Genomic DNA, 10,242 nt, shown 5'->3' on the forward strand with positions numbered 1-10,242 from the left:
TGCTCTGCAGGCAGTGGAGTCAGCAGATAGTTTGGGCTGTTGAAACTCAAACGAGTGAGGGGGCCACGTGGAATGGTAGAATGCTGGACAGGGAGCCCCAGGTTTTCACCTTCACTCTGTCTCCAATTTCACTTGGCTCCTAGGGCTGTCACTTTCCCTCTTTCCAGCCAGAGGGTTGGCCCAGCCCATCTTTACGCCGTGGGGGAGGGCACAGAATGTCTTTAAGAAAATCTCCTGAGGTGAGGCAAGCCTGGAGATCTCTATGGTCAACCTATTCACCGAACTTGCTAGTTGGCAAGAGCAGGAGTGGGGCATTGGGAATCCCTGTCCCCGCCTCTCTTCCCGCAGGGCACCTTTCCCTCAATCCTGGGAAGTGCTTGCAGAGACAGAGGGAAAAGCCACTGAGTGTTAAATGTTCGTGTGTCAGGGTGTTGGTATGGGGGAGACATGAGGTGTGAAATGGGAGCTGGCTGTGAGGACAGTGGAAGTGGGCCTTGGGCTTGATCAGAGGACAGGTTGAGTGGCTTCTACAGGTGGAAAGGGGAGGTGGTGGGGTGTGGGTTAAGTGGGGAGGTGGGTAGGGGAGACACAGCTACCTGCTGTCCTGATTGGGGTGGTCCACATAACCTCTGCAGGGCTTACCCCAGCACAGAAGCATGACATCCCTCTTCCTTCTTCCCAGGCTCCATGCAGGCTTTGCTGGGACCACAGGGGGCTAGCCTCAGGTCCTGGGCCTGCTGCCTTGGGGCAGGGGCAGGGGAGAGGGTGACTTTTTGCAGGGCAGAGGAACCCAGTATTCAGAGGGTCACAATGAACAAATGTTGGAGAGGGGGTGTTATGCAGGAAGGAAGTGGATGTAGGAGAAGGTAGGGGACAGTAGGCCTGGCCTGGGACAGTGATACACGAAGGGAAAGAACAACTTCCCGGGGTTATCTTGAGTTCCAGTCTTTCCTTCAGAATCTTTGCTTTGGTGAAGTGTGACTGTTCATGCCAGGAGCCATAGGTGTAAAGACCCCACACTTAGGGAGGGATGGAGGGAGAGGGGGGGATCCAGACTGGGGCCTAGGCGCCTTGCTGGGTCTTCTTGTTTAACAGAGATTAATTTTGAGTCACCCCTGGTATACGTCCTCCCAAATAGCAAGGATCCCAAATCAGAGCCACTGATATCTGAGTTTGGAATGTGTTCTTTTTCTCAATAACCCTATTTATTATATTCTAGAGCTATTTGGGGGCTGGCCTTTATCATTCAAACCAAATGCCCAGAGTTAGTGACTACTTGAAGGGCAGCATCCCTCCCTTAACTAAGTCCTTTGCGTCCTTTGCACCACTCTTCCCCACCCGCACCCCGTGCCCCTGTCCACACTGGGCAGGTAGACAAGATACACCCGGTAGCAGATGGTAGGCTGCCTTGTGCCTGGTCATCCATGGTCCTGGAGGAGCTCCAACTCCACTTTCCCTGCTTTGGGGGGTGTGACAGCAGGTCGAAACCCCAGCCTTGGCCCATCTGCCATTAAGTACAGTTGGGCCTTGCAGGACTAACTAGGGGAGCTGGCAAGAGTGGGAAAACTAGTCACAGCACACAAGTTAGAACTCCTCCATGAATCTGTGTTTAATAAACCAATATATGTAAGTAGGAATTCTATTAAGAAAACGGCAGCGATCACTTATTGAATACCTGCTGTGTCCTAGGAACTCCTCCAACTGAGTCATGGAGAATTATTTTCCACCCTTTATGGATGAGGAAACTAAGGCTTAAGAATTTGGGTGATTTGCTCTACAGCTAGTTAGTAGTAAAGCTGGGCTTGCAATTAGGTTTACCAACTCCCGGAGTCTGTGCTCTGAACCACAACAACTAGCCCTGGATTAAAATAGCTCCTGATCCTGGTATCGCGGGGCCAGTGGTTCTCAGCCAAGCTGCAGAGTAAAGAGCTGAGACATTGAAAACAAACAAACAAACAAAAAGCCAGGGCCCAATCCCAGAGCAATGGAGTCAGAATCTTTGGAGCGGGGCTCTCAGGCCTCAGCACTTCTTAGAAGCACTGCTGGTAGTTTTGATGTGCAGATTGTTGAGAGCCACTGTCCTAGGCGAAGCCATTTTGACAGTAGAGACCAGCCCAGAAATGAATGATGACCCCAGTGTGACTGGTTTTGCACACACTACCTCTCTCTTCCGATTAAGGACCAGTCTATTTAGTTCATTGACATACATACATTGACACAGTGACATACCATGTAGACGCCGGGATTCCGAATCAGGCAAGAAGGCTTCCCACACGGAAGTCGGGGGCGGGCCCAGCCTGGTCCAGGCGGGGCTCTGAGGCTATGAGCTGCTTCTGACATGTCCCAGGCCTTCTTGGGTGAGAGGCATCACTGTCCACCCTACACGGTCATGCCCTCTGGGTCCAGGGCTCCTCTGACTGCTGCTATTTTTTCCTCCAGGGGGTTTTTTAAAGGAAAGGGAGAGATGGAAGAATGAAAGTAGGACATGCAGTGGTGGAGGAGAGAAGAGGCAGGGATGAGGCTTGTTAACATCACAGTGATGAGCTTGCAAGGCTGGCCAGGTGAGAGACTGTGTGTGCGTGTGTGTGGTTCTGCCAGTGCAGAGTCTGGATGAATCTGGATAAAGTCACTCTAAGTCTCAGAAGTGAAATCCAGCCTGTCCCACCCCGCCCCCCCCAACCAGGGCCACAACAGAGCGTCTGATTATGTTCTTCTTGGCCGGTTACTCCGCTTGCTCCCTGGTTTCTGCTGAGTCATGTTCCTTGGTCCTCTCACTTGCTCCCAATTGGTGCACTTTGACTCCTCCCTCACCCAGCCAACAACCCCCAATATGTTAAGAATAGGGTGAGGGTGACTGGTGAGGGGCTGGGGTCTGGGGTGACTAACAGATTCCTAAGTTGCAAAGAGCTGTTGATGAAGGATTGGGTGCAACTCTGCTGGAAATTCAGCCTTCCAGGTATCTGATCTCTTGGACTGTGGTGGCCAATGAGGCTCTTGACTCTGTCATGTCCCCTGCCCCACTCCCAGGGCTACAGGTGGAAAGGCAGCGGGGTGAGTAGGGAGGTAGGAAGCACTGTTAGGATTGTAGCAGACAGCAGTTCAGAGAAGTGACCGCTGTTTGCTTGTCATGGGACTGTAAGCAGGGTTTCTTGGAGGATGGGGGGACACTGGTGTTGGGGTGAGCAGAGTGAGGTCACTTTTGTGCACCCAGGAAAATCCTGGAAGCACCCCCACATACGTTCACTCCTATCCCTTCTATCTCCTGAGTCAGTGGCCCTTGACCCTGGCTGTACTTTACAATCACCTAGACAGACTAAAAACGTGAGTGCTCAGATATCCAAATTCAGTTGCTCTCCAGTGGAAGTTTTTTCTTAAGCTGCCAGGTGGTTCTGACGTGCAGCTGGGGCTGAGGAAGTCATTGAAGGAAATGTTCCTGCTGGGTGCAGGCAAACAGTTACCCTGAGCCTCTGGGGGGCCTGAAGCCTTCTGCTGTCGTAGGTTACAAGATCATGATAATCCTAGATGTTTACTTGCCAGTTTCCTGACCCCCTTCCCTTGGCTTACCCCAGCCCTTAGCTGTGTTCTTATTTTACAACCGGGTAAATGGGCCTGGAGAAGTCAGAGAGCTTTCTCAGGATGTCAGGTCACACCTGGCCCAGAAATCAGTCCAGAGCCCTGTCCAGAGACCTCATGAAAGACCTCATGATCGACCTCGTGATTTCTTTGTTATAAAGATTTTAAAGAAAGGACTTCTCCCCCACCCTGTGCACCACCCCATGTACCTTCTTGGATTCTCCCTTTGCAGTAAGAATTTAGACTTTGGACTCAGAAGACCTGGATTTGCATCCTGGTTCTGCCAGTGGTATTCTTGAACCCCATGCAAGCTTCGCTTACAGTAATCCCTTATGGGACAGGTGTGGGAATTGAACAGAGAACATTCTTCGGAAACTTGAAGATGTTTTGTAAATGTTGCATCTATGGAGCAATTTTCTCATCAGCATCTGTTGTGACTGAGGGTTGTGCGCTCAAGGCAGGAGATCAGACTTGGGGAAACACTGAGGTTGGCCGCCTCCTTTCTCTCCCCAGGAGGAGTTTGGGTGAGCCATGCAGGGAGGCTCCAGCAATCTCCTCCCTCTGAGGCCCCAGACAGTGGGTGCTTAATCCTTCCAGCAATGGGTGGGGTGAAGGATGAAGACTAGAGTCATCTCTGCAGGGGGTTAGTGGGTGATCATCCTGGCCCCTCCCTTTTGCCTTCCTAGAGGCTGGTGGCCTCCTTCCTTCTGCAGGCCTCCCTGGTTGTGCTGTCCTTGCCCCAAAAGCCTTCTGCTTGAGGGGAGCCCTCTCTGTGAGTGTACCCTACCCTTCCCAGCTGGGTGTCGTCCTCAGCCACTCCCGATGGCTTGTTCGGTCCTCCAGGGCAGTGCTGAGGCCCCAGGGAGCCCAGCTGACAGGGGGTAGCTATGAGGAGGTACTTGTGTGACACTCACCCCCCAGAGTTAGTGAGTTGGCGTTGAGCTCCTTCTGTCTCCCATTGGGAAGGGAGGGAATGGGAGGTCTGGGTTAGAGACATGGCTCACCATGTCCCAGGCAGCCACCGTCCCGCTCAGTTATCCGCTCCCTCTCTCCCCCTTTCTGGACACACTAACTTTCCATTTGGCATAGTTGCCAGATGCCAAGTGGCATGTTCTCTCCCACTGACCCATCCCAGAATACTGGAGATGTTTGTTCCTAGACAGGCTTCCTTTGAAGGAGGGGGGTGGGTGGTAAGATGGTGACAGGGAGAGAAAAGGCTGGGGGTGGGGCAGCTGTGTCCCTATAGAGGTCCTGCTCCCTGGGGCTGAGTTGGGGCCTTGGGGACAGGTCCTAACCTGTAGGCCTGTTTCCCAGTCTGTGAGTGAGAGGGAGAATCCCAGCTCCCCCAGGACTGCAGGGATGAGAGTGGGGGAGGGGATGCCCGATGGGAGGGGGCTTTATGTCCCGGAGGCGGTGGGCCCTCCACGCCCCTCTCCCCCAGCCAGGGCCCAGAGGCCCATGCCTCCTCTGCCTGGCATTTCAGGAGCTGTCCAGGCGGAGACAGTTCCTGCGGGAGCACGCGGCCCCCTTCTCCGCCTTCCTCACCGACAGCTTCGGCCGGCAACACAGCTACCTGAGGATCTCGCTCACCGAGAAGTGCAACCTCAGATGTGAGTCCCCTTCCTGGGCCCCTGCCCCCCTGCTGAGGCAGCTTCTGAAATCTCCCCATGCCCAGGAAGCCTCTGCAACCCTCCCCATTCCTCGTCCCAGCATCTCCTCCCACCCTTCTTCCCTGCTTGCCAGGTGAGGTTGTGGGGCAAGATAAGGGTCAAGGTTGAGTTTTAGGATCCTAGAAGCTGAGCTCTACTTGGAACTAGATTTGAGAACAGAATTGCAATGGAGATTGGACCTAAATCTCAGTCTGCAGGGCTCTTCCTCCCTCCCTCCTATTTTGCACGGTTCCCAGCATTCAGGACGTGGCCAGGGGCGGGCGTGGGGGTGCTGGACACCGCAAGCACGTGAGGTACACAGCAGTGCCCGTGGCCAGCACTGCCGGCCACAAGACGCCCCAGGCCTGTGACAGAAGTTGCTTGGGGCCAGGCTGACACACAGAGTATTCATCTCGTAATCATTTACGGAGTGCTCCAGAGGTGTGGCTGCTGCTGGAGGGACTTCCAAAATTTGTCTCTCTCCCTCTCTCCTGCTTTCCATGGTTTCTCCCAATAAGAAATGTATTTACTTCATGGCCCAATAAATACATGTGTGTATGTAGTAAACGTTTAACCAAACAATACTCACTGCATGCGGTTCTGATGTTCTGATGTTCTTTACCTATTCTATTCTATCTTAAAAGACCAGTTCTGGACCCCTCACTAATTTGACTAAATGACCCTATACTAGATCTCGACCCAGTCCTTGATAAAACTCCCACAGGAGCTAATGTGAGGGGACGGTGCTCCCTCGCCCTCCAGGGCTCCCTGCATTTGCCCCATTCTGCTACCTCCCCCTGAACAAGTAGTACCTCAGTTTTCCAACCTGTGAAATGGGACTGGTAACCTGAAATAGGCAGGACATGAGAGCACTTGTCACTACAGACGAGGGTGACTTTTCACAGGCCTCATGACCCAAGCACACAGGGTCACTATTTGCCACAGCAGATGGAATGAAAGGGGTGACCAGTGCCGGAAGGAATGGGCCCAGGGCCCAGGCCTGCCAGGCAGACCCTGCCTAGCTGCCCCCATGCTGAGGGAATCAGAGTCTTGGCATCCCTCACGTCAGGCCGGGCTCTGCTCTCGGCCTGCTTCATCCTCTAACCTGTTCCCTCAGTCTCCCCTCTGAGGGAGGAGGCAGTGTTAACATGCCATAGATGAGAAAGGCGAGGCCCGGAGAGAATCTGTAGCGTTTGTACCAGCTCAGATTTGGCGGGCTCGTTCCTCACCATCCAGGTGGGGATCAGGAGAGACGTCTGGCCTGGTGGGGGAGTGGGGGTCTCAAGGCACCATGGGCCGCTGTGCTGTAGTCACGGCCTTCCTCTGCATCCCCTCCCTTCCTCAGGTCAGTACTGCATGCCCGAGGAGGGTGTCCCGCTGACCCCCAAGGCCAACCTGCTCACCACAGAGGAGATCCTGACCCTTGCACGGCTCTTTGTGAAGGAAGGTATAGACAAGATCCGGCTTACAGGGGGAGAGCCGCTCATCCGGCCGGACGTGGTGGACATTGTGGGTAAGTTTGAAAGCTGCGGCCACTTCTCCCAACTCCTGCTGCATCCAGCTGGGCTTTGGTATTCATATCGGCAGCTGACATCCATTCAGAACCTAGTGTTCACTTGGCCCTACCACCTTCTGAGATGGCTATCGTTGTCATCCCTGTCTTATTAGGAAATGAGGCACAGTTCAGTAACTTGTTCAAGGTCGCAAAGCTGGTAAGCGCCAGAGCCCAGTGGCTTGCTGTCACATTTAGACTAAAGTCCTCACCGGGGCCTTGAGGGCCACGTGGTCTGGCTTTTGCTGACCTCTGAGACCTCTTGCCTGCCCCTCTGCCTCCGTCCCGCCCCTCCATGCACACCACCAGGCCATTGGACTCGCTCTTTTAGCCGGGAACACAGGGCACACTGCCTGCCTCGTTCGGGTCTCTGCACATATGTCCTCCTTGACCACTCTCTCCAAACTACATCCCCACGTCCACACCCCAGCCACTCTCTGTCCCAGAAGTTGGCAAGCTAGAGCCCACAGGCCTAATCTGGGCCATCAACTATTTTTGTATGGCCTGCAGGCTCAGAATGGTTTTTATATTGCAAAATGGTTAAAAAAAAAAAAATCAAAAGAAAATAGCATTTTGTGACACATGAAAATTATATGAAATCAGAAATTTACTGTTTGTTAATAAAGTTGTATTGGAACATAGCTGCACCTGCTCATTTACGTATTTCCCAGAGCTGCTTTTTCAGAGCTGAATAGTGCTGGCCACAAAGACCATGTGGCCAGCAAAGCCAAAAACAGTTACTATCTGGCCTTTTCAGAAAAAGTGTGGCAACTCCTACTCTATCCCCTTCTTCTACCTTATTTTTTCTTCATAGCATTTGTCTCATCCACGGATACGTTACTTGGTTGTATGTTTATGTTTCCTTTGTACTGTCTCTTCCTGCCATTAACTGGCATGAAAGCTGTCGTTGCTGAGGCAGCTTTGGTTCCCAGCCATGTTCCCAGCATGTGGGCACATGCCTGACACGGAGCTTGTGCTCACTGGTACTTACTGGTTTGAAATGTGATCTCTGAAGTAGGACATTCCTGCGTGTGAATGTCGGCTGTGCCTCTTACTAGCAGCATACCTTTGGGCAACCTTTTTTTTTTTTTTTTTGAGATATTTATTTATTTATTTATTTATTTATTTATTTGAGAGAAAGAGAAAGCGTGAGCACAAGCGGGGGCGGAGGCGGGAGTGGCAGAGGGAGAGGAAGAAGCAGGCTCCCTGCTCAGGAGCCTACAGGGGGCTCAATCCCAGGACCCTGAGATCAGGACCTGAGCCAAAGGCAGACGCTTAACTGACAGCCACCCAGGTGCCCCTGCGTAACTTTTAAAATCCATTCTAAGCCTCCAGGTAGAGATGAAGTTGACCTGGGCAGGAAGTGAGCAGGAAACGCCCAGCACATGGCAAAGCATTCTATAAGGGGTCACCGCAGAGGGCCTCGTGCCATGCCTTGCTTCTACTCCCCAAGGTCAGGCAGAGAGAGACCTTAGCTTCTATAGTTACAGATGATGAAATCACAGGAAAATAAGGCACTTTGTTCTTGGATCTGAGCTCCCACCCCTGCTGCTCTGGCGGGGGGATCTTCCAGGCCTCCGTTCTCTGCTTCATTCGCTGGTTCAGTGTATGTTCTCTGGAAGCTTCTTATATGCCTGATACTGTGCTGGGAGCACAAAGGTGACTGAGCTGCAGACCCTGCCAGGGAGGATCCACAGCCCATTGCTGGAGGCAGCCGCCGGAGCCAGCTGTCTGGTAAGGACCGAGCAAGGGGAGCCCAGGTGCCGTGGAAGCCCAGAGGAGGTACCCCTGACAGCCCCTGGTCACGTGACCTGGGATCCTGCCATCATTCCTGTGCTGGAGGAGCTGACCCAGCGGAGCTGACCCCCTGTTCCAGATGGCTCTTGAGAGCTAAAAGCAGCCCGGCTTCCAGGAAACAGTTGAACCTGCTGAGCCCGGCTGACTGCCAGGCACAGCGCCCTCATTCAGGCCACATCATCTGCCCTCTGCCATGGGCTGCATCTTAAACCCCTGTGTTCCATGCCAGGGCCTGTGGGAGAGCAGAGGGATGACTGAGTACAGACACGAGGACACGGGCCTTTCCATGGGAGCCGCTGACCTGCATAGTGGCAGGAATGGAAACCAGGAAAGTTGGCAGCCCTGTTCCCGCTCTGCCACTGCCCAGCCAGGGGAACTTCTGCAGATTCCTTCCCCACTCTGAGCCTCGGTGTCCTCATCTGTGCACTGGCCACTTCAAGGGCCTTTCCTGCTGTGATGGCCCATTGGTCATGGGAACTGGCTGACCAATAAGGGTTGATCAGCACACAGATGTTAGGTAGGACAAGGCCGCCACCGCAGTGACCTGCTAAGGAGGATTTACCTCCCACTCCCAAGAGTGCCAGTTGACTGGGAAAGACAGTCCCCCCCTTCCCCCCAGGGCTGCAAAAGAAGACAGCTGCTAGGCTGTGGATTGCTGGGGTGCTGTGCTCACTGACACTTTGACATCTCTCAGCCTAGCAACTTTGGTCTTGCCCAGAGACACTTCCCCAAAGCAAAGCTGCCCTGAAGGGCAGGGCGGGTGGGTGTTATTGGGGCAGCAGGGCTGAGGGGAGGGGAGGGAATAGCACTCAGAGCTGGGATGCTCACCAACACTTGTCCCCACCCTCCCAGGTGGGAGTAGCGAGGGACCCCACCCAGGGGTGTAGAGCGAAAGGGTTGCAGGTTTGTCGGAGCCTGCTGTCCCCAATCACTTCGGATCCCTGCCCGAAGCACTGTCCATCTTGGGCCTGGTGCTGCAGACCTTCCCAGGGGAAGACTGCCCAGCCCGCTTTGGCTCCCCATCTGCCATTACTGTGATCCCCCTGGGCCAACCCAGACTCCCCAGCGCTTCCCACCCCCCACCCCCAACCCCGGCTTGTGTGTGGACGAGTTCCTCTACCCCTTCTTTTTCAGCAGAGCTGTCTGGAGCAGGACTGCCCACCAGAACTCTTCTGGCTGGTGGCACTGTTCCTATCCGTGCTGTGTGACACGGTCGCCAGGGCTCACACGCAGCCTTGGGCACTTGGCAGGTGTGACGGAGGAACTGAATTGTAACTGAATCGATGTAACTTCATTACATCTTAATTAATTGAAATTGCCACACATGGCCAACGGCTGTCATGTCAGACAGTGACAGTTTGGGATTTTTGTATTTATCATTCTTTATCTCATTTTTAAAAATGAGAGAAACATTTTTGAGCTTGATGAGGACCGTGCTGTGTGTCTTTCAGGTGTCTTTCGATGCAACCGGACTTCGTATGCGTCCTCCTGAGTTGCAATTTGTTCCTTTTCTCTGCCGTTCCGTTGGTGAAGATAGCACCCTTTATCCTGCTAGGGAGCATTTGGGCTCTTTCCAGTGTTTTGACGTGTCAGGTAGCACTGTTTAGAACATTTTTTATTCTCGTTCGTGTGTCCTGGAGTGCACTTCATGTAGGAGTAGGATTGTTGCCT

At 53.4% G+C, this 10,242-nt stretch overlaps 1 long non-coding RNA gene across 2 annotated transcripts; it reads left to right on the top strand.

The window, feature by feature from the left end:
• The first annotated feature begins 1,364 nt into the window (after positions 1-1,364).
• LOC145719487 (uncharacterized) lies at positions 1,365-8,507 on the top strand. Of its 2 annotated transcripts, XR_014142413.1 has the most exons (4): positions 1,367-2,561; positions 5,057-5,183; positions 6,568-6,735; positions 8,348-8,507. It is a non-coding gene; the product is annotated as an uncharacterized LOC145719487 (long non-coding RNA). The 2 variants fall into 2 exon arrangements; XR_014142412.1 differs by having other exon boundaries at positions 1,365-2,561; positions 6,568-8,507.
• Positions 8,508-10,242: the final 1,735 nt, after the last annotated feature.

This window comes from Leptonychotes weddellii, unplaced genomic scaffold (assembly GCF_054177405.1).
Source record: "Leptonychotes weddellii isolate Sample4059 unplaced genomic scaffold, ASM5417740v2 HiC_scaffold_4804, whole genome shotgun sequence".
Lineage (NCBI taxonomy): Eukaryota > Metazoa > Chordata > Mammalia > Carnivora > Phocidae > Leptonychotes > Leptonychotes weddellii.